General features: G+C 41.0%; 1 pseudogene; it reads left to right on the top strand.

The window, feature by feature from the left end:
• The window catches only part of LOC134295050 (ribosome quality control complex subunit TCF25-like), a 33,217-nt pseudogene extending 19,743 nt beyond the window's left edge, over positions 1-13,474 (top strand).
• Positions 13,475-25,315: the final 11,841 nt, after the last annotated feature.

Raw genomic sequence — 25,315 nt, 5'->3', positions numbered from 1 at the left:
GATAAAGTTGCTTTTTAGAACGCTAACTCCCAGAAGCTCTCAGTCATTCCTAGTGGAGAAGAGACCTGGATTTGTACTGGACTTCACTGCCACTAACATAATCTTAGTTTATTGTGAAACCATATTTTTCATAGAGTCTTATAAATCATAGAGGGTTGGAAGAGATCTCAAGGGGCCATCCAGTCCAACCCTCTTCTGCAGGAAGACATCATCCAAGCCCTCCCAACAGATGGCCATCCAGCCTCTGCTTCAAACATTCCAGAGAAGGAAGGAGACTCCACCAGACTCCTAGGCAGGCCATATTTCACTAGAATTGGAAGGGACCCCCAGGGGCCATCTAGTCCAACCCCCCTTCTGCCAGCAGGAAGGCACAACCAAAGCCCTCCAGACAGAAGGCCATCCAGCCTGATGGAGTTTTTGGAAGGAGACTCCATGAGACTCCTAGGCAGACCAGATTTCACTAGAATTGGAAGGGATCCCCAAAGGCCATCTAGTCCAATCCTCCTTCTGCCAAGAAGGCACAACCAAAGCCCTCCAGACAGATGGCCATCCATCCTCCAGTTCTCTTTGTGTCTAAGACATTGGTTCTCAGCCTGTGGGTCCCCAGGTGTTTTGGCCTACAACACCTAGAAATCCCAGTCAGTTTACCAGCTGTTAGGATTTTTGAAAGTTGGGACCCACAGGTTGAGAACTACTGCATTAACAGCAAGCCTTTTCCTTGTCTTGCAGAGCTTTCTACCTGGCCCTCTTCAAGCACATGGTTTTCCTTGAGAGGAGAGGCTGCCCTCGCACGGCCCTGGAGTTCTGCAAACTCATCCTGAGGTAACAACCAATTCTGAGGATGTTGGACTCTCTTTTGGGGGCGCAAAAGCAAGGCAGGGTGACCTAGCTGTCTCCTGTCTCCATGATCAGGACGATGTGTTTCCACATTAAGATGAAATGGTGTATTAGTTTTGTTTTATTACAAGGGGTGATCTGTTTCTCTGTTTATGATCTTTTAATTGAGTTTGGTGCTCATGCACAGAGGACTGTGTGCCTGCTGCTGGCCAATCTTGAGGCAAATCCAAAGGTGCCATGTGCGGTCTTCAGCACGTTGGTTTTGTAATTGGACTTGTTCCTTTCCATTTCTCTCCCCTTCCTTCCCCTTCCCAAAGCCTCGATCCGGAGAACGACCCCCTCTGCATGCTGCTGATCATCGATCTGCTGTCGCTCCGAGCGAGAGAGTATGCCTTTCTGACCCGCCTGTTCCGTGAATGGGAGGTAAGGAGGCGAGTGAAGGGTCCAAGGTCTCTTGGGACAGTGGTCCTGCTGGTGCCAGGCCTGGGCGGGCGAGGGCTGCGCTTCCAGAGGGTCCGACCCTGCCCCCTCCGTGAAAGAAGCAAACATTGGGGCGTGGATCCTACTCAAAACAAGGGCTGCTTCTGTGCCTCATTAAGACCCCTCCTTTTGCCCCGAAGTGAACATTTCTGGTTCAGACAAGAGCGGAATTATGCCTTGAAACCTCTAAGGGGGTGCATTTCCATACGCCTTTATGTTAAAAAAATTCCCACTCCAGGACATCTGCTTTGAGCAATTTGCTCAGTTTTATTATAGAATCAGAGGGGACAGAGACCTCAAGGACCATCCGGCCCAACCCCCTAAGAGGTGGATGGATATATAGATGGAATCCTAGAGCTGGAAGAGACCCCAAAGGCCATCCAGTCCAACCCCCTAAAAGATGGCTGACTGGCTAGTTAGATAAATAGATGGATGGATAGAATCCTAGAGTTGGAAGAGACTCCAAAGGCCATCCAGTCCAATCCCATAAGAGATGGATGGCTGGATGGATAGACAGACAGACAGATAAGATAGAATCCTAGAGTTGGAAGAGATCCCAAAGGCCATCCAGTCCAACCCCCTAAAAGATGGCTGACTGGCTAGTTAGATAGATGGATGGATGGATGGATGGATGGATAGATGGATGGATGGATAGAATCCTAGAGTTGGAAGAGACCCCAAAGGACATCCAGTCTAATCCCATAAGAGATGAATGTCTGGATGGATAGATAGACAGACAGACAGATATAAACCTAGAGTTGGAAGAGATCCCAAAAGACATCCAGTTCAACCCCAAAGGACACCCAGTTCAGCCCCCTAAGAGATGGATGGCTGGATGGATAGACAGACAGACAGACAGACAGACAGACAGAATCTTAGAGCTGGAGGAGATCCCAAAGGCCACCCAGTCAACCCCCAAAGACATGGAAGGCTGGCTGGATGGATGGATGGATGGAAAGATGGATGGATGGATGGATGGATGGATAGATAGATAGATAGATAGATAGATAGATAGATAGATAGATAGATAGATAGAATCCTAGAGTTGGAAGAGAACCCAAAGGACATCCAATTCAACCCCAAAGGCCACCCAGTTCAGCCCCCTAAGAGATGGCTGGCTGGATGGATAGACAGACAGACAGAATCTTAGAGTTTGAAGAGATCCCAAAGGCCACCCAGTTCAACCCCCAAAGACATGGAAGGCTGGATGGATAGACAGACAGATAGACAGATAGATAGAATCCTAGAGTTGCAAGAGATCCCAAAGGACATCCAGTTCACCCTCAAAGGCCACCCAGTTCAACCTCCTAAGAGATGGATGGCTGGATGGATAGACAGACAGACAGACAGACAGACAGAATGAATCTTAGAGCTGGAGGAGATCTCAAAAGCCATCCAGTTCAATCCCCTAAGAGATGGATGGCTGGATGGATGGATAGACAGACAGACAGACAGATAGAATTCTAGTTGGAAGAAATCCCAAGGGCCATCCAGTTCAACCCCAAAGGCCACCCAGAAGCCATCCATTTCATCCCCCTTCTGTCATGAAGGAAGACAACATCCAAGCCCTCCCAAGAGATGGCCATCCAGTCTCTGCTTAAAAACCTCCACAGAAGGAGATTCCTACAAACCCTAAGGTGGTATATTCCACTGTCAAGCAACAAAGACCATCAGAAAGTTTTTCCAAAAATAAATAAATAAGTGGAAGCTCTTTTCCTTCACTTTGAGTCTCTGGCTCTATGTTGGCCCAGTCTCTGGAGGAACAGAAAACACCCTCCCTGCTCAATGGGACATCCTTTCCAGTATTTAAACAGCCTTCTCCAAACTAAACCTCTTCCGCTCCTCAGAGGGATCCCTAGTTTCCCTTGACCATTTGGGTTGCCCTTCTCTGGATATGTTCCACCTTGTTGAAAAGTAAGCAGTGCCTTGTCTCCTTTTCACCTGTCTCTCCTCTCAGGGCCATCGGAACCTCTCCCAGCTCCCCAATTTTGCCTTCTCGGTGCCGCTGGCGCATTTCCTCCTGAGTCAGCAGGAGGATCTCCCTGAAGTGGAGCTGAGCCAGGCCCAGGAAAGAGCGGCCAGCCTCATCCAACAGGCCCTGATCATGTTCCCCAGCGGTGAGTGTGGCAGCATGAAAGGTTCAAAATAGTACAGGTGTTTTGCTCTGGGTCAGGCTTAAGACATTTAAGCAGCAATCCTGTAACCAAAAGCCAGGCTCCTGAGCTAACTGACGTGTCTTCCCAAAGAGGATTACTCGGAAGAGTCTGAAAACTTGGCTTTTCACCCAGGCCTTTGGTTAAGATCGCCTTTCTCCATCACAATTATTATGCTCCTCGACCTTTTGTACTGGTCGCTCTTCTCTTGATTCCTGATTCCTTGATATTATTCAGGACTCCTCCCTACCTAATGTGACCTTAAATGATTCTATTGCACTTCATCTATTTATGAATATCTATTTATGTTACTCATCTAAATATTTATCTATCTATTTATGTTACTCATAATGTGCACCTTGCTTATCCACTATTGCAACCTCCTTGTTTTTAATTTGATGTTTTAATTCTGTGTTGTGTTTTTTTTTTTTGCCTATTGTGTATATTTTATTATTGGTTTCTGTTGTTGTCCTTTGATGTTTCATATTTTATCATTGCTTGTATTTTGATTTTGCTGTAAGCCGCTCCAAGTCCCCTTCAAGGGAGCTGGAGGCGGGATATAAATAAACTTATTTATTATTATTATTATTATTATTATTATTACTCTGAGATCAAATGAGTACCCTGGAAAAATTTATTTATTTACAGCATTTATATTCCGTCCTTCTCACCCCAAAGGGTATTGCGCCAAATTGCTATATGTGTGTGTGTAAAGAAATCCTTGCAAAGTTGGTTTGCAAAGGGAACTCTGCAAAAGAGCTCAGCTTTGCAGAGGCAAAGCCACGCCTAAAACAATGTATCTGTTTGATGGCAGGTGGCTGAGTTTGTCAGTTGGGAATTTTGAGCTTCAAGAGAGAGCACAGAAAAAGACATGCTCTCTCTGGCTACGGTCAAGTAGTAATTTGAATATGCTATGCTGTATATATTGATGCTGATTGATTAGTCATTGATCTTATGCAACTACATGGGCATTGTACGATTGCAGAACTGTTTTATATTTCAACTCTACAAGCAAGAGTAAAGTTCCTTTGTTCATTTCAATTCCTCTGCCTGGTCTGAGTCTTTTGCACATGGTGTTATCTGGATGCTACTGATTCCGCTATACTCTCACCTGGTAACAAAGGGGACTCAGGGCGGATCACATTACACATATAGGCAAACATTCAATGCCTTTTAACATAGAACAAAGACAAAACAAACACAGGCTCCGAGCGGGCCTCGAACTCATGACTTCCTGGTCAGAGTGATTCATTGCAGCTGGTTGCAGCTGGCTTGCTCTCCATCCCGGGCCTAATTACAAATTACAAAAGGGGCTTTCTTGGAGGCTGAGAGATCCAAGAAGCAAAAAAACTGCAGTCTCAGTAGAGTCTCACTTATCCAACATTCGCTTATCCAACGTTCTGGATTATCCAACGCATTTTTGTAGTCATTGTTTTCAATACATCGTGATATTTTGGTGCTAAATTTGTAAATACAGTAATTACTACGTAGCATTACTGCATATTGAACTACTTTTTCTGTCAAATTTGTTGTATAACATGATGTTTTGGTGCTTAATTTGTAAAATCATAACCTAATTTGGTGTTTAATAGGCTTCTCCTTAATCTCTCCTTATTTTCCAACATATTCGCTTATCCAACGTTCTGCTGGCCCATTTATGTTGGATAAGTGAGACTCTACTGTACTTGATTATAAAAAGTTGTAATGTTACTTGAATGTTTAGAAGAGATGCTGATGTCTGGTGCCTCCAATCTCGAACTCCAGACCTGACGCATTTCCCCTTCCTTTTCCAGTCCTGATGCCTTTGCTGGATCGCTGCAGCATTCAACCGATGCCATGGTGTCCTCCCACCCATTCTTTGGACTAGAGGCCCAGTTAAGGTCAGGAGCATGGGGCAGGGAGAACCCTTTGGGGTGAAGGAGCCCTGTGTTAAATCTGGGACCTAGGGAGTCATACGAATATGGTTTTGTAATCCTTTTCATTTGTAAGTCACTTTGGAGTTCCAATCTTTGGGGGAAAGCAGGGTGGAATAAAGATGTTGAGGGTAATAATAATAACAACAACAACAACTTTATTTTTATATCCCGCTCTCATCTCCTCAAGGGGACTTGGGGCGGCTCACGTGGGGTTTTGTAATCCTTTTCATTTGTAAGTCACTTTGGAGTTCCAATCTTTGGGGGAAAGCAGGGTGGAATAAAGATGTTGAGGGTAATAATAATAACAACAACAACAACTTTATTTTTATATCCCGCTCTCATCTCCTCAAGGGGACTTGGGGCGGCTCACGTGGGGACAAGCCCAGCATCTTACATTAAAACACAGTATAATTTAAAACAATATAAAACAATAAAACAGTATAACACAGCATAAAATAGCATAAACATTATAAGTCTGCCCAGAACCTGGGAACTGTTATCTATTACAGATGGGAACTTTTAGAGTTCCTTCAATGGAGAGGATCTGGGGAGTATTCATCAAGAAAAGGTGACTTTTCCTAAGGTCTGGCGTTGCTTACATGTTGTTGTAAGATGAATTGAGTCCCCATGGGGAGAAAGGCGGTCTAGAAATAAGGATGTAGGTAAAAGTAAAGGTTTTCCCCTGACGTTAAGTCTAGTCGTGCCCGACTCTGGGGGTTGGTGCTCATCTCCATTTCTAAGCCAAAGAGTCGGTGTTGTCCGTAGACTCCTCCAAAGTCATGTGGCCATGGGCATGACTGCATGGAGCGCCGTTACCTTCCTGCCGGAGCAGTACCTATTGATCTACTCACACTCTGGGGGTTGGTGCTCATCTCCATTTCTAAGCCGGAGAGCTGGTGTTGTCCGTAGACACCTCCAAGGTCATGTGGCCACAGGCATGACTACATGGAGCGCTGCTACCTTCCCACCAGAGCGGTACCTATTGATCTACTCACATTGGCATGTTTCCAAACTGCTAGGTTGGCAGAAGGTGGGGCTAACAGCGGGAGCTCACCCTGCTTCACGGTTTTGAACCACCAACCTTTTAGTCAGCAAGATCAGCAGCTCAGCGGTTTAACCCACTGTGCCACCAAGGCTCCCAAATGAAGATTTTGATGATGATAATAATAGTAACAACAACAACAGTAGTTTTTACTAACTGGGTTGGGTTTGGTTTCTATAATTTATAGATATGTAATCTCTGAAGCACTTCAGGAGTTGGTACATCTTGACTAGGAATGAAAATTTCAATTTCTCTCACATGCTGACTTTCCTATGCGTTTGTGTTATTCCATGTCTTTATTTCCAAATGGGAATGCAAGTGACCTTCATGCCGCTTCTCTCTTGCGCAATTCCTGAATGGAGATGCCCAGGTCAAGAACTCAAAGGGACGTTTCTCATTAGACTCCTTGGTTCTTCCATCGCTTTATCCTCCTAACTCTGCATATGTATGCTTGCCCACAATGCCCTGCCTCATGTACGGAGGAGGAGTTGTTTAAAGCTATGGACAATGCGGTTGCTGTTGCCCGCTTTTGGTCCAAAACTATTTAGTTGCTTGTGATTTCCTCCCCCCCCCCCCCCCATCATTTTGAAATGTATTCATTGTACAATGCTTTTGACACGAAATAAATAAATATCCTCCTATTTTCCCAGCAAATGCACCTCTCACGTTGGCTTTCCTCCCGCAGCTCTCCTCCTGCGCTGAACCAGCTCGTCTCTCTCTACCTGGGGAGGACCCATTCCCTCTGGAAGGACCCCTCCGTCATGTCCTGGCTGGAGACCAACGTCCACGAGGTGCTGAGAAGGGTGGACTCCAAGGACCCGGCGCTGGACGAGGCAGAGCAGAAGTGAGTGACCAAGACCACCTCTGGCAGGCATGGGTCAACCTGGGCCCTTCCTCCAGGTGTTTTGGACTTCAACTCTCACAATTCCTTTAAAAAAAGGGGGGGGGGAGTTACCTTGCTGGATTCCCTCACCCAAAAACCCAAAAACCCCACCCAGTAGAATGACTACAAGATATAGCACTGTATTTCATCAGTTGTAAGACACATTACATTATAGTGACCATATCTCCTATCATAAACCCGCCCGATCTCTTTGATCGTCAGGGGAGGCTCTCCTGTCACCACTGCCGATATCTCAGGCCCGTCTTGTGGGAACAAGGGAGAGGGCCTTTTCTGCTGTGGCCCCCCAACTGTGGAATTCACTGCCCATTGAGATTAGGCAGGCCCCCACTTTGCTAGCCTTAAAAACATGGCTCTTCCGGTGTGCCTTTGGAGAGTAACTGTCATATTTTCCTTCGGTTATTCCCTTGGGATATCTATCCTCTAGACTGTTCCCTATTTTATGTCCCTGCTCCCCGTGGTTTTATTCATATGTCTTTCTCACCAAGTTTTAATTTAGTGTTCATGTGGCCTGCCCTGGTTTTTATTGCTTTTTCTGAATTTTGGATTGTAATGTATGTTATTATTTATTGTATTGTTAAGTTGTGTTATGATATGTTGTTTTATATTTTGTCATATTGTATGGTTTTGGGCATGGCCCCATGTAAGCCGCCCCGAGTCCCCGTTGGGGAGATGGTGGCGGGGTATAAATAAAGTATTATTATTATTATTATTATTATTATTATTATTATTATTATTATTATGTATATTTGTTGGTGGCATGTCTTACAATTGATGCCAGCTTGTAATTGAAGAAACACAGTATCAATGCTGGAATGTGGAGAATGCTGTTTGCACTGAATAGCAACTGCTTGGGGATTATGGGGCTTGTAGTTCCAAAAGTTAATCTCCCTAAGACCTGGTATGTATGCCATTCAAGCTGTTGTGGGGAGGAATATGGAGTTCCTTTTCCAATGGTAGCCACTGCTTTGCTGAGCCACCCTGAGCTCAAAAGGTGGTGCAAAGTGGTCGTCATCTGCCTCGCTTTCACTTTCTCAGGCGCAAAGTGAGGTACCAGAACGCTCCCAGGAACGTCTACCGCCATGTGATCCTCTCGGAGATCCGGGAAGCGACGGCAGCATTGCCTCCGGTGAGGAGCAAGTCACATTGGTGTCCATGAGGCTGCGGCTCTTGCAACTCCAGCAAACCTAGCCCGGTCTTGCTGGCCCCTTGGGTAGAACGGAATGGATGGCATGGAACCTATGAGTAACTTGGAAAAACTTGTCTTTTCTTTCACTCTAAATATGGCTGGGTTGAGGATTATGGGACATGTAGTTGTCAAGCCAGAGTGGAAGGGGGTTATCTCCACAGTGGCAAAGGCATTGTGTGTGTTCTCACATGTGTCCTATTGGAAATAACTGCACCCAGTCTCTGGGCACATATCCTTTTGGAAATAAATGGCAATCATAACCTTACTGAAAAGGAAAAATGATGTCATATCCGTTCGGCAAATGTGAATCTCCATGAACATGTGGAGACCGCCTTTTGAAACCCACTAATCAAAAAAAAGCATGACCTGGTTTGAACAAGTGATATTCATAAGCATTCCTATAATGGCACACGGGTGACTCAGCTGTTAAACTGAAGAATCATGTCTTTGGACTGCCAAGGACAAAGACAAGCCACTACAAAAATATATTTGGTTAACAGAGGATGGTTGTTTCTTTGAAGTTGAAATTGCATTTGCCCAAAAGATATACACTCCCTTAAAACCTCTTACTTTAAAATATGCACTCGGAGATTAAAAAACAAAGCCTTCTTTGAAAATTCACCATACAATTCATACAATTCACCATACAAACACATTTCTCATTAAGGTTCAGTTATAGAAAGGATGTAGTTCTCTGTGTTGAGTACATAGGGTATCATTCTTAATCAATAATCTATTCTATAAGGTAAAGGTAAAGGTTTCCCCTGACATTAAGTCCAGTCATGTCTGACTCTGGGGGTTGGTGCTCATCTTCATTTCTAAGCCGAAGAACCGGCGTTGTCCGTAGACACCTCCAAGGTCATGTGGCCATTGGCCTGATTGCATGGAGGGCTGTTACCTTCTCGCCAGAGCAGTACCTATTGATCTACTCACATTGGCATGTTTTCAAACTGCTAGGTTGGCAAGAGCTGGGGCTAACAGCGGCCGCTCATGCCGCTCCCGGGATTTGAACCTGGGACCTTTCTGTCTGCAAGTTCAGCAGCTCAGTGCTTTAACCCACTTCGCCACCGGGGCTCCTTAAACTATAATAATCTATAGTGCTTAAGTATAGTAGTTGCACTCACTGACGTCCATAAGCATACTACTTTATTGAAGTCCCAACTGCAACATGCATCCACCTCCACTGAGGTCTGATGCAAAAATATGCATCCACCTCCACTGAGGTATAAAGTAGACACAATACAAAATGGAGTCCTGTGTCCGAACATGCTCAGTACAAGCACATGTCTATAACCTCTCTCATACCAAAGAGGTACAGTCAAACTGGCAAATCAACATACACATAGAATACAGGTTAGCAAATACATACTTTAACAAATGAACAGTGAAAGGCTTGGGAGGTTGCGGTTTCCAACACATCCATCCATATATGGGACTTGAGGTGCACAACTACAGCTATACAATACCGAGACCTGACTTTTGACCCTCTGTCTTTTTGCCCCTTCCCAGGAAGTGACCTCCCATCCCATCATGGGCTTCGATCCCCTCCCGCCGCTGGACTCTATCATTTCCTACACAAGGCCAGAAAGGTAAGGACACTATTCTATATTTCTCTCTTCCATTCTGTGGGCTTCTTTTGCTGGGTTTCGTCTTTGTCGGTTGCCAACATTTCATCCTACAAAGACCTCAAACACCTGTGGCCAATCTCTTCTTCTGGAAACCAGGGATAAATGGTGACAAAAGGCAGGTACAGTAGAGTCTCACTTATCCAAGCTAAACGGGCCGGCAGAAGCTTGGATAAGCGAATATCTTGGATAACAAGGAGGGATTAAGGAAAAGCCTATTAAATATCAAATTAGGTTATGATTTTACAAATTAAGCATCGTGTTATACAACAAATTTGACAGAAAAAGTAGTTCAATACGCAGTAATGTTATATTGTAATTACTGTATTTACAAATTTAGCACCAAAATATCATGATATATTGGAAACATTGACTACAAAAATGGCTTGGATTATCCAGGGGCTTGGATAAGTGAGGCTTGGATTAGTGAGACTCTACTGTAATACAATTCCAGATTTTCTTTCTTTCCTTTCATTCCTCCTTCCTTTCTTCTTCCTTTCTAGGCCATCTCACCCCGCCAACGAAAGCACTTTATCACTCTTCTTTCGCTCCCTGTTGCCAAACTACAACTTGCAGGTAGGTCCTGATCTACAACTGGGGCAGATTTCAGGCATCGGGGCTCCATGTTCCCTTCTCCTTCCCCTTGGGATATATCCAGAAGTCTCTGGATAAGTGAAAATAATAACAACAACTACCATAATAACTTCGCCCCAGTGGCAAAGTGCGTTAAAGCACTGAGCTGGAGATCGAAAGGTCCCAGGTTCAAACCCCGGGAGCGGTGTTAGCTCCAGCTCCTGCCAACCTAGCAGTTTGAAAACATGCCAGTGTGAGTAGATCAATAGGTACCGCTCCGGCGGGAAGGTAATGGTGCTCCATGCAGTCATGCCTATGGCCACATGACCTTGGAGGAGTCTATGGACAACGCCGGCTCTTTGGCTTAGAAATGGAGATGAGCACCAACCCCCAGAGTCAGACATGACTGGACTTAAAGTCAGGGGAAACCTTTACCTTTACCTACCACTACTTTATTTTTATACCCTGTCACCAGCTCCCCGAAGGGACTCAGGGCAGCTTACATATGGGGCAGAAAGTCCAACAGGCATAAAAGCAACCAATCCATTAAAACCAAACAGCTACTAAAATAAAATAATATAACATCGTAAAATACAAGAATCTGTATAAACACAATTAAGCATAAGAGGACAAACAGCAGCATTAAGTCTCCATAAGACCATATTCAAAATTTATTGTTGCAGGTAACATAACTTTTTTTTAGAGAAAAAAGCAAGGAAATAATAATGATTATTATTACTGATGATTATTATTATTAGATAAAAGAGCAGATCGACAAAAGAAAGAGTTTTCTAACTTTGGTAGAAGAGTCCCTAAGGCTATCTATATATATAAAAGAGTGATGGAATCCTGGCGACCGACAAAACAACAAAACTAAACACCCCACAACCTCGAAAATTGGCAGCACAACCCCTCATCCATGCCTCTAGGTCAGGGGTCCCCAAACTTTTTAAGCAGAGGGCCGGTCCACAATCTTTCAGACTGTTGAGGGGCCGAATTATCATTTGAAAAAAAAATACAAACAAATTCCTATGCATACTGCACATGTCTTATTTGTAGTGCAACAACAACAACAACAACGAAAGAACAATACAATATTTAAAAATGAAAACACTTTTAACCAATATAAACCTATTAGGATTTCAATGGAAAGTGTGGGCCTGCTACTGGCCAATGAGATAGTCAAGTTAATTAGGATTGTTGTTGTTGTTGTTGTTGTTGTTGTTGTTGTTGTTGTTGTGTGCCTTCAAGTCATGTCAGACTTTGGCCGAGCCTAAGTCTAAAATTATTTATTTATTTACTGCATTTATTTACTACATTTCTATCCCACCCTTCTCACCCCGAAGGGGACTCAGAGCAGCTGTATGAACATACAATATATTATATTATTAGCATAATATATTACTGTATTGAACTATACCACTATACTATTATATAATATGTAATAAATAACATACAATTAATATTATTATATGGTATTACTATTAGTATTATATTGTATAACATAAGATTATTGTCAATATTATATGTATATACAATATATTATATTATTAAAACTGATATAAAAATATTATATTATAAAACTGAGGGCGGGGGCCAGGTAAATGACCTTGGAGGGACGCATCCGGCCCCCGGGCCTTAGTTTGGGGACCCCTGCTCTAGGTGATACAAAGAAAAGAAAAATAAAGTCCTAATTAGAGGGAGAGGAAGAATTGTTTTTATCCAATTGCTGCCAGTTAGAAGGCTAAGCTCCGCCCACTTGGTCTCCTAGCAACCCACTCAGCCCAGGGGACAGGCAGAGTTAGGCCTCACTTAGGCCTCTTCCACACTGCCTATAAAATACACACACCACCAGACAACGCCACAGCAACGCGTGGCCAGGCACAGCTAGTGTTTTTATATAAGAGAGAAGCCTCATGATGCTCCTTTCTCAAACATATAAAGGCACAATAAAAGACTTTTGGGAAGTAAGAAGGGGGAAGTGACCACTACAAAACACCTCAAGTTACATAGCTCTAGAAAACAGTAAAAATCAGTAGCCATTGTCCCTCATTGTTCCATATATACCATTATTGATACTCGTTTACTTCCAACAAGAACAAGTTGGACTCTTGTATCAACATTGGTTCCTGTATAGTCTCCTATCCCCATGAATTTGGCATTTATCCTAAATTTTCTTTGACCAGAAGCTGGCCACTTTTAGTGCCTCTGGTGTCGCTGTAAGAAGCTTCTCCATTGTGCATGTGGCAGGGCTCAGGCCGCACTGTAGCAAGTGGTCTGTGGTCTGCTTTTCTTCACACTTGCACGTTGTGGATTCCACTTTGTAGCCCCATTTCCTAAGATTAGCTCTGCATTTCATGGTCTGTTCAGCACCTTCCAAGTCACCCAGTCTTCTGTGTGCCCAAGGTATCAGCCATGGGTTGAGGTTCCGGGTTTTAACCTGCCACTTTTGGACTCTCGCTTGCTGGAGTGTTCCTACTAGTATCTCTGTAGACCTTATGTATGTATACACATGTTGCACACTGTTTCAGGGAGAAGTTGGGGCCGGTGGGGAGGAAGGCCCCGTTGCCGGGCAGAATCTGAACCAAGGCGTGAACAGACTGATGGCCGCCATGCGGGATATGCTGGCCAACATCCAGTTCCAGGAGCCGCCACGGGACGAGAACCCCGAGGGCGACGGGGGCGAATGGGACTGAGCCCTTTTCTCCCACTTTCTCATGTGGTTTTTCTTTGTTGTTCAATAAAAAGAGCCACAAGAGGAGGGACCTCTCAATGCCTTTCCCACATATCTGTCTTCTATATATGTGTGTATGTGGCAGCTTTCTGATTGGCTGCCACTTCCACAGGCCACTGTGACCGTCAGGAATGACGGACATGGCCCAAACTTTACACACTTAACCCCCATAATGCACTTTATGGCCTGGTGCCGTTTGGGGGAGGATGGACCACAAATGATGGGATTTGCAGTACTTTGAAACGCTTTGACTCCTACAGAGTCCTGCAATGCCCACCAATGACGAAACTGGTCCAAACTTGGCACACAGAACCCCCATGACCCCCTTTATATCCTGGTGCAGATTGGGGGGAAATGGACCATGGATGATGGGACTTGCAGTACCTTCACTCACTTCCTGGGACTACTGCGACTACCAGGAATGACAGAATTGGACCAAACTTGGCACACATATCCCAAATGACACACTTTACATGCTGCACCACTTCAGGGGAGAATGGACCAAGGGTTATGGGATTTGCAGTACTTTCAAACACTGTGTCTCTGACAGACCACTGTTACTTTAACTAATGACGGATCAGGACCAAACTTGGCACACATATCCCCCATGACCCAATTTATGTCCTGGTACAGTTTGAGAGAGGACATACGAAGGATAATGGGACTTGCAGTACCTTCATTCACTTCCTGAGACCACTGCAACTGCCACCAATGTCTGATCAAGACCAAACTTGACACATACAGTCCCCATGACCTACTATACATCCTGGCGCTGTTTGGAGTGGGTTAGACCATGGATGATGGGACTTGCATATGGGAGTTGTAGTTCACCTGCACCCACTGAACCCCACTGATCCTGGACCTAGACTAAACTTGGAACACAGGCAAACAATGCCTATCTCAAATGACCCGGGCATCGCCGGGTCCCAAAGCTACTATATATACACACACACACACACATATATATATACACATACGCTCAGCACATCAGGAAGAAAGGAAATGGTTCCCTTCTTGACCAAATACTATCTTGGAAAGTCTGAATACATTCACCTTATGGGACTACAACACCCAACCTGCATCCACTCACAACATTTTTTTTAAAAAAATGCACATTTTGAAACCCATATCTGTCGGGAGTGCTTTGATTGTGCTTTTCCTGCATAGAAGAAGGAGTTGGACTGCTTGGCCCTTGGGGTCTCTTCCAACTCTATGATTCTTCAATAATAATAATGATAATACAGGAGTGGAGAAATTGGACTCTGGGTGGATACATTTTTATTATTTCCCAAAGTTTTTTTTTTAAGTGTTGTCGAAGGCTTTCATGGCCGGAATCACAGGGTTGTTGTGTGTTTTCCGGCCATGTTCCAGAAGCATTCTCTTCTGACGTTTTGTCCACATCTATGGCAGAGGTTGTGAGTATACTGTATATACTCGAGTATAAGCCTAGTTTTTCAGCCCTTTTTTTAAGACTGAAAAAGCCTCCCTCGGCTTATACTCGGGTGAGGTCCTAGTTGGCTTATATTTGGCTCAGTTTATACTTGAGAATATATGGTACATTTATTATTTTTCTCCATTATTATTGGTATTATTAAATTTATTATTTTTCTCTATTATTGTTGCAACTATTACATTTATTTTACTCTATTTTTATTATTATTAATACATTTATTATTTCACTCTGATCTTATTATTATTATCATTATTATTATTGCATTTATTATTTTACTCTATTTATTATTACATGTATTATTTTCCTGTATTATTATTATTATTATTATTACATGTATTATTTTACTCTATTATGATTATTATTATTAATATATTTATTATTTCACTCTGATCTTCTTATTATTATTATCATTATTGTGTTGTCAAAGGCTTTCATGGCCGGGATCACAGGGTTGTTGTATGTCTTTCGGGCTGTGTGGCCATGTTCCAGAAGTATTCTCTCCTGATGTTTCGCCCACATCTATGGCAGGCATCCTCAGAGGTTGTGAGGTATAGAAAAACTGAAAAAGTTTTCTAAAGTTTTTTTATAGAAAAAGTTTTTCTATACCTCACAACCTCTGAGGATGCCTGCCATAGATGTGGGCGAAACATCAGGAGAGAATACTTCTGGAACATGGCCACACAGCCCGAAAGACATACAACAACCCTATTATCATTATTATTGTTGCATTTATTATTTTACTCTATTTATTATTGCATGTATTAATTTCCTGTATTATTATTATTATTACATGTATTATTTTACTCCATTATTATTATTATTAATACATGTATTATTTCACTCTGATATTATTATTATCATCATTATTATTATTGCATTTATTATTTTATTCTATTTATTATTACATGTATTATTTTCCTATATTATTATTATTACATATATTGTTTTACTCTATTATTATTAAAAGGATACATAAGCGCATTTATATTGAAGAAGATGAGAATAACGATTTGATCAGAGTTGGACAGTCTTATCTTAAATTTGAGCTTGATGTAAATATTCAAAAACATTTAACCTACTGATGCCTCAATTAATGTAATTTTATTGGTATCTATTTTTATTTCTGAAATTTACCACCCTCGGCTTATACTGGAGTCAATGTTTTCCCAGTTTTTTTGTGGTAAAATTAGGTGCCTCGGCTTATATTCGGGTCGGCTTATACTCGAGTATATACAGTATATGTGGGTGAAACGTCAGGAGAGAATACTTCTGGAACATGGCAGACAGCTCCGGAAAACACACAACAACCCTTTAAAAAGGTATTTTTTGAGGATATTAAGAGTGAATGGGGGCAAAGGGTTTTTTCCTGGCTCAGTGCATGAATGTGTTCATATTTTGAAAAGTTTCGAAGGCATATGATATGGGTCTCGGGCCGAATGCCTTGTGGTGGAACAGGGAGGAAAATATAATCTCATCATGCAGCCTGTTTACTTCCACATTTTGATTTGTTTTCTTGTTTTGCCTAATTAACGACACACTATCTATTCCTACAGGGATGCAACAAAGTGGCTTTTATAAATCACGGGGGAAAACAGGCACAAAACACGGGCCCAAAACAAAAAGGCATCAGCAGACCTCCCACTCTCTATCGGATGATTATAATCTCATTTATTTCCATGCCGTTTAAATAATAATATATGATTTGACTCTGGAACAAATCAGATACCATATTATATATCAAGCATGGGCAAATATTATCCAAGATATTTGCTTATCCAAGCTTCTGCCGGCCCATTTAGCTTGGATAAGTGAGACTCTACTGTATTTATATTCATAATTAATATTTATTTATTATTTGTATTTATATATATTTATATTCATATATTTATACAGTAGAATCTCGCTTATCCAACGTAAACGGGCCGGCAGAACATTGGATAAGCGAATATGTTGGATAATAACGAGAGATTAAGGAAAAGCCTATTAAACATCAAATTAGATTATGATTTTACAAAATAAGCACCAAAACATCATGTTATCCAACAAATTTGACAGAAAAAGTAGTTCAATACACAGTCATGTTATGTTATAATTACTGTATTTACAGATTTAGCACCAAAATAGCATGATGTATTGAAAACATTGACTCCAAAAATGTGTTGGATAATCCAGAACGTTGGATAAGCGAATGCTGGATAGGTGAGACTCTACTGTATATTTTATTTATAATATATATTATATTATACTAGCTGTGCCCGGCCACACGTTGCTGTGGCAAAGTGGTGGTGGTATTGGTTAAAAATTGTTGTGTAATTTTTATTTGACGTTATTTGCAATTTTTTATTAATTTTATTGTAAGTTATATTTTTATTTATTATATTTTATTATTTTCTTGTATTATTTTTAGTTATTTTCTGTTATAGTATTTTATTGTATTAATTTTTAGTGTTTTTTATTATTTTTTATTGGGTTGCTAGGAGGCCAAGTTGGAGGAGCTTAGCCTTCTAACTGGCAGCAATTGGATAAAAGCAATTATTCCTCTCTCTCTAATTAGGACTTTATTTTTCTTTTCTTTTTGTTGTATCAACCTAGAGGCGTGGATGATGGGTTGTGTTGTCAAATTTCGAGGTTGGGGGGCCTGTAGTTGTTTTGTGGGTCGCCGTGATGCCATCACTCTTTTATATATATAGATTATATTATATATATACAGTAGAGTCTCGCTTATCCAAGTCTCGCTTATCCAAGCCTCTGGATTATCCAAGCCATTTTTGTAGTCAATGTTTTCAAAATATCGTGATATTTTGGTGCTAAATTCGTAAATACAATAATTACAACATAACATTACTGTGTATTGAACTGCTTTTTCTGTCAAATATTTTTTTAAACATGATGTTTTGGTGTTTAATTTGTAAAATCATAACCTAATTTGATGTTTAATAGGCTTTTCCTAGATCCCTCCTTATTATCCAAGATATTCGCTTATCCAATAGGATAAGCGAATAGGAAAAGCCTATTAAACATCAAATTAGGTTATGATTTTACAAATTAAGCACCAAAACTTCATGTTATACAACAAATTTGACAGAAAAAGTAGTTCAATACGCAGTAATGTTATGTTGTAATTACTGTATTAATGAATTTAGCACCAAAATATCACGATATATTGGAAACATTGACTACAAAAATGGCTTGGATTATCCAGAGGCTTGGATAAGCGAGGCTTGGATTAGTGAGACTACTGTATTTTCATTATTATTACATTTATTTATTCTATTCTTGTTACTATTTACATTTATTATTCTCTATTATTATTATTATTGTTACATTTATATTTTTCTCTTTTATTATTGTTACTGTTACCTGTATTATTTTACTCTATGCATTATTTTTACTATTACATTTATTATTTTACTATATTATTTTCATTATTATTACATTTATTATTTTATTCTATTATTGTTACTATTACATTTATTATTCTCTATTATTATTATTATTATTATTACATTTATATTTTTCTCTATTATTATTGTTACTATTACCTGTATTATTTTACTCTATTATTATTGTTACTATTTCATTTATTATTTTTCTCTATTGTCATTATTACATTTATTATTTTATTCTATTATTGTTACTATTACATTTATTATTCTCTATTATTATTACATTTATATTTTTCTCTGTTATTATTGTTACTATTACCTGTATTATTTTACTCTATTATTATTGTTACTATTACATTTATTATTCTCTATTGTCATTATTATTACATTTATTATTTTTCTCTATTATTATTATTACATTTATATTTTTCTCTATTATTATTGTTACTATTACCTGTATTATTTTACTCTATTATTATTGTTACTATTACATTTATTAGATTTATCTATTATTGTTATTATTACATTTATTATTTTTCTCTATTATTATTACATTTATTTTCTCTATTATTGTCATTATTATTACATTTATTATTTTACTCTATTATTATTACTTTTAACATTTTAATGGATTTATTATTATTGGATGAATACACAATCACATTTACATTGAAGAAGGTTAAGATAATGATTTAATCAGAGTTGGACCGTCTCATTTTAAATTATAGTTTTATGTAAATATTCAAAAACATTTAACCTACTGATGCCTCAATGAATGTAATTTTATTGTTGTCTATTTTTATTTTTGAAATTTATCAATAGCTGCTGCATTTCCCACCCTCGGTTTATACTCGAGTCAATAAGTTTTCCCAGTTTTTGTGGTAAAATTAAGTGCCTCGGCTTATATTCGGGTTAGCTTATACTTTTAAAATATACGGTATTTTAAAATAGGTTCAAAGCTAAAACCACATTACCACCTAACTTGATCTTAAAGCCAAAGTCTCAGCTCAGTCATTTGGTTTTATTCCAGGCTTGATTTGCTCTAAGGTCCTTTCATTTGTTTCTAGCGGCCCATGGATTCCCAAAAACGCCTCCAGCATCACGTTTCAAATGACCCTAATCCCTCACAACCTCTGGGGATGCCTGCCATAGATGTGGGCGAAATGTCAGGAGAGAATGCTTCTGGAACATGGCCATACAGTCCGGAAAACGTACAATAACCCTAATCCCACTGATGATACAGAAATAGCTGGAAAGGTGGATTTCTACTGCCTTTGGAATGGTCCGAGTTACTATATGTTGTATCTACTGTAGAATGGGTTGCTGTGTGTTTTCTGGACTATATGGCTTTGTTCCAGAAGCATTCTCTCCTGACGTTTTGCCCACATCTATGGCAGGCATCCTCAGAGGTTGAGAGGTCTGTTGGAAACTAGGCAAGTGGGGTTTAGTGTATATATATCAGGACAGTAAATAAAGAACAACATTCAGAAAACAGCGGAATTCCAGACAAATAATTGGGGGTCAGCTAACACCTCCCTACAAAGGATTCCCCTCAGGCAGGAAGCAGCCAGGCTTCGAAGCTGCAAGGCCATTCAAGGTGGCCAATTGCAACATGCCTCAAACAGACAAGAGTTCTTTCTCCCACCCTGGAGATATAGTCTAGTCTAGTTTCCAACAGACCTCACAACCTCTGAGGATGCCTGCCATAGATGTGGGCGAAATGTCAGGAGAGAATGCTTCCGGAACATGGCCATACAGCCCACAAAACATACAACAACCCTAATCCCACTGACAATACAGAAATAGCTGGAAAGGTGGATTTCTACTGCCTTTGGAATGGTCCGAGTTACTATATGTTGTATCTACTGTAGAGTGGGTTGCTGTTAGTTTTGCGAGGTTGTGAGATCTGTTAGGAACCTACAAGTGGGGTTTAGTGTATATATATCAGGACAGTAAATAAAGAACAACATTCAGAAAACAGTGGAATTCCAGACAAATAATCGGGGGTCAGCTAACACCTACCTACAAAGGATTCCCCTCAGGCAGGAAGCAGCCAGGCTTCGAAGCTGTAAGGCCATTCAATGCTAATCAAAGAGACAAGAGTTTTTTTTTCCTCCCACCCTGGACATTATTCCACAGATATATAAACCCCGCTTGCTTAGTTTCCAACAGACCTCACAACCTCTGAGGATGCCTGCCATAGATGTGGGCGAAATGTCAGGAGAGAATGCTTCTGGAACATGGCAACTCACAGCAACCCAGTGATTTCGGCCATGAAAGCCTTGGACAACATACTGTAGAGTGGATTGTGTCTTCTTTCCTGATAGGAAGGGGTTGGATTAGATGGCCTTTGGGTGCCCCTTCCAAACTTAAGTTGAATAGGATGCCACTCCTTTGTAGAGATTTTGATGGAGGTTAAATGGAATGGTCTGGGTTACTATACATCTCTCGGGAGTGCTTTAGTTGGCTATTATTTGTATTAGGCAATCCCTCGTAGGCCGAGGATGATGGTCTTGGGGATGGATCCGTAGATAGCTGAAGAGACCTATTCTTGATCTGCATGTTCTCCCGCAGTGAGGACACCGGTTTCCAGATGGAAGGTGGTCCCGGTCGGGTTGGCTTGACGGGCCTTCCTCTTGGCACGTTTCTCCCTTAAGCCCTCCGTTCGTGCCTCTTCGAACTCCGCAGCACTGCTGGTCACAGCTGACCTCCAGTTAGAGCGCTTCCCAGTTCTCGGTGTCTATGCCACAGTTTTTAAGGTTGGCTTTGAGCCCATCTTTCAATCTCTTTTCTTGCCTGCCAACATTACGTTTCCCGTTCTTGAGTTTGGAGTAGAGCAACTGCTTTGGGAGACGGTGATCTTTGGGCATCCGGACAACGTGGCCTTCAGTCCAGCCGAGTTGATGGCGCAGGAGCATCACTTCGATGCTGGTGGTCTTTGCTTCCTCCGGCACGCTGACATTTGTCCGCCTGTCTTCCCAAGAGATTTGCAGGATTTTCCTGAGGCAACGCTGATGGAAACGCTCCAGGAGTTGAATGTGACGTCTGTAGACAGTCCACATTTCGCAGGCATAGAACAGAGTTGGAAAGACAATGGCTTTGTAAACAAGCACCTTGGTCTCTCTACGGATGTCCCGGTCATCAAACCCTCTCTGCTTCATACGGAAAAATGCTGCACTCGCAGAGCTCAGGCGGTGTTGTATTTCAGTGTCGATGTTGACTTTTGTGGAGAGGTGGCTGCCAAGGGAGCGGAAATGGTCAACGTTTTCTAATGTGACACCATTAAGATGTATTCCTGGTCTTACAGAGGGATGAGCTGGTGCCTGTTGGAAGAGCACTTTGGTTTTCTCGATGTTCAGTGAGAGGCCAAGCTTCTCGTATGCTTCTGCGATGGTATTTAGAGTGGCTTGTAGGTCGTCTTCTGAGTGCGCTCAGACTACGTTGTCATCGGCATATTGGAGTTCTATAACAGATGTTGGGTATCCCTGCCTGGCAGAACAGGGTTGGACTGGATGGCCTTTGGGTGCCCCAACTGTGTTCTCTCGTATCGGTTTCCAAATGTGGCAAACGACAAAGACACTCGTCCCTTTGAACACTTGACACTCTCCTTTATTGTGTCCTGCAATTTGCAAACCCAAAATCTATAGTTGTTGGGGCTGGCGGCTTTCACTCCCCCCCCTGCCAATAGGTCCCAGTTTGAGCAAAGAGACTGATTTCTCCATCTCTGCCCAACTCAACTCTTATTGTTAAGGATTGCTGTGAGTTTTCTGAGCTGTAAGTCCAGTCCATGTTCCAGAAGTATTCTCTCCTGATGTTTCACCCACATCTATGGCAGGCATGCTCAGAGTTTGTGAGGTCTGATGGAAACTAGGCAAGTGAGGTTTATATATCTGTGGAATGTCCAAGGTGGGAGAAAGAACTCTTCTTCAACGATCACCAATGCAAATGCTCTGGGAAAGATGAAGGTTAATTTAAAATCACTTCCTATGATCTGGGGTGATTTTTCTTTTAAAAAAAAGATAATCAAAGTCCTGGAGGGATAATATGGTAAAGGTTTACATTAAGTCTAGTGATGACCAACTCTGGGGGTTGGTGCTCATCTCCATTTCTTTTCTTTTTTTTAAGTTGTGCAAAATGCTTTAATAATTTGATTTAGTCATGCATCGACAGTGAGTTGTGATATATTTTAAGACATGAATGTAATATTAATGGGAGCTGAGAATATGACTGATCATTTAACGATATAATACGTCAAAGATACATGTGTATTCAACAAATCCTTATTTATACCCAACATAATATGGTACTATCAATATCATTATCACTCCAGAAGCAACTTGCAGTTTCTCTAGTCGCTCCTGACACACACAAAAAAATTATCAAAAGTGCAAATTTGATCACAATTAACACATCCCCAGTTTTAACATGGATGCAGAACTGGAGGAGTAATCATTTTTGTTAGGTCTCACGCTCAGTATGATCCTATCAAGCACTGCATTGAACAAATGGTATTTATTTCAATAGGATTCACATGGCATTTCTTTCCCAGCTATGGAATAAAGCTAGCACTTGTCTTGTAGCAATGCGTACAGGCTTGCCTCTATCACCTGTAACATAAAACGTGACTCTTTCCTTCCACTAATGCTAAAAGCAATACGCCTAAGAGAAAGAAATCAAAGTAAATTATTTTGCCACCGAATTTTATACTCTGAACCAATGTTGACACATTTCTGTTTAATTATATAGAAACTAGCTGTGCCCAGTCACGCGTTGCTGTGGCGAAGTATGGTGGTATGGGAAATAAAGTATTGAGGAATTGGTGGTAGTTAAGGTAAAGGGTAAAGGTTTTCCCCTGACATTAAGTCCATTATAAATGGGTTATGTAGCTGTGTGGAAGGGTCTTGAGTCTACACTGCCATATAATCCAGTTAAAATCAGATAATCTATATTTTATAGGCAGTGTGGAAGAGGCCTAAGTGAGGCCTAACTCTGCCTGTCTCCTGGGCTGAGTGGGTTGCTAGGAGACCAAGTGGGCGGAGCTTAGCCTTCTAACTGGCAGCAATTGGATAAAAACAATTCTTCCTCTCCCTCTAATTAGGACTTTATTTTTCTTTTCTTTTTGTTGTATGAACGTAGAGGCATGGATGAGGGGTTGTGTCGCCAGTTTAGTGTTTCTGGGATGTGTAGTTTTGTTTTGTCCTAGGCTGAAATTTCATTACCCTTTTATATATATAGATTACTCGTGAAAATGGAATTTATTTCATCAGAAATCACTGCTCATCTCCATTTCTAAGCTGAAGAGCCGGCATTATCCATAGGCACCTCCTAAGTCATGTGGCCGGCATGACTGCATGGAGCGCCGTTACCTTCTCACCAGAGTGGTACCTATTGATTTACTCACATTTGCATGTTTTCGAACTGCTAGGTTGGCAGAAGCTGGGGCTGACACCGGGAGCTCCCTCCGCTCCATGGATTCGCACTGATGACCTTTCAGTCAGCTAGTTCAGCAGCTCAGTGGTTTAACCCGCTGTGCCACCGGGGAGCAACAATGGGAGGGAACAAATCTCAGTGCAAATGACCCCAGGGAAAGTGGCACTTTAAGAAAGGTGCCTTAAATCTGCTTCAGTGCTGCCTTAAAGGATGCATGTTTTAAAAAGTGTGCTGGTATCCTTGAAGTGGGAGGAGTAATCCCCTGCCCATGTGATAGGAATTAAGCAGATGGTTGAGTTAGAAGCTGGAGGAGGTGATTTTGTGTGATGGAAGTGAGTAAATCCTTCATCTTTTTTGAAGACAGAACTCCATGAAACTCCACCCTTTCCCCTGCTTTCCCTAGTTTTCTCCAGTTCCTTGTGATGAAATTCAGGAGGGGAAAATCAAAAACTAAACTAAAGAAACAATTAAATATTTAGGGATAAATATACCTAAAGAATTTTTAAAAATTGGAAATACACAACTTAACCAAATTAAGAAAGGAAATTAATAAGAAATTAGTGGAGTACAATAAACTCAAATTATCATGGTTTGGTGGGATAGCATTAGTCAAAATGAAGATATTACCCAAACTAAATTTTTTATTTAGAATGCTACCTGTAGAAATTTCAGAAAAAGAAATAAAAAATTAGCAAAGCATGTTAAATTTATATTGTAATGGGATTTAAAAAGCTAGAATAAATAAAAGCTTATGATATAGACCACAGAAAGAAAAAGGTCTTGGACTTCCAAATCTTAAACTGTATGTGTTGTCGAAGGCTTTCATAGCAGGGATCACAGGGTTGTTTTATGTTTTCCAGGCTGTATGGCCATGTTCCAGAATTATTCTCTCCTGACGTTTCGCCCACATCTATGGCAGGCATCCTCAGAGGTTGTGAGGTAAGCTCTGAAGATGCCTGCCATAGATGTGGGCGAAACATCAGGAGAGAATACTTCTGGAACATGGCCATACAGCCTGGAAAACATACAACAACCCTTAAACTGTATTATCACTCCAATCAAATAAGATACATAGTAGACTGCCTAGCAAAACAAAAGAGCTTGGAGTGGCTAGAAGAAGACAATAACAAATTAGAATTGAAATTAGAATATATTTTATAGGGATAATAGAGGAAAGGATAAAAGGAAATGGTATAGTAATTTAAACAACCCCTTTTAAAAAAATATTCTGGAGATTTGGGGAAGATACAAAAAAAAAAACCCCTAATGCCAGGCATTTCTCCTATCATGCCAGTTCTAATGACAGAAAACTTCCCAGCAAATTTGAAAAAACAACTTGAAGCAAAATTTAATGGAAGAGGAGTAATGAAAGTAAAAGATTGGGATCTGAAGATGGTACAGTAGAGTCTCACTTATCCAAGACTCGCTTATCCAAGGTTCTGGATTATCCAAGGTATCTTTATAGTCAATGTTTTCAATAGATCATGATATTTTGGTGCTAAATTTGTAAATACAGTAATTGCAACATAACATTACTGCCTATTGAACTACTTTTTCTGTCAAATGTGTTGTATAACATGATGTTTTGGTGCTTAA

This window comes from Anolis carolinensis, unplaced genomic scaffold, assembly GCF_035594765.1.
Source record: "Anolis carolinensis isolate JA03-04 unplaced genomic scaffold, rAnoCar3.1.pri scaffold_69, whole genome shotgun sequence".
Lineage (NCBI taxonomy): Eukaryota > Metazoa > Chordata > Lepidosauria > Squamata > Dactyloidae > Anolis > Anolis carolinensis.
The sequence above is the reverse complement of the archived record's forward strand: the minus strand, read 5'-3'. Positions and strand labels throughout refer to the sequence as shown.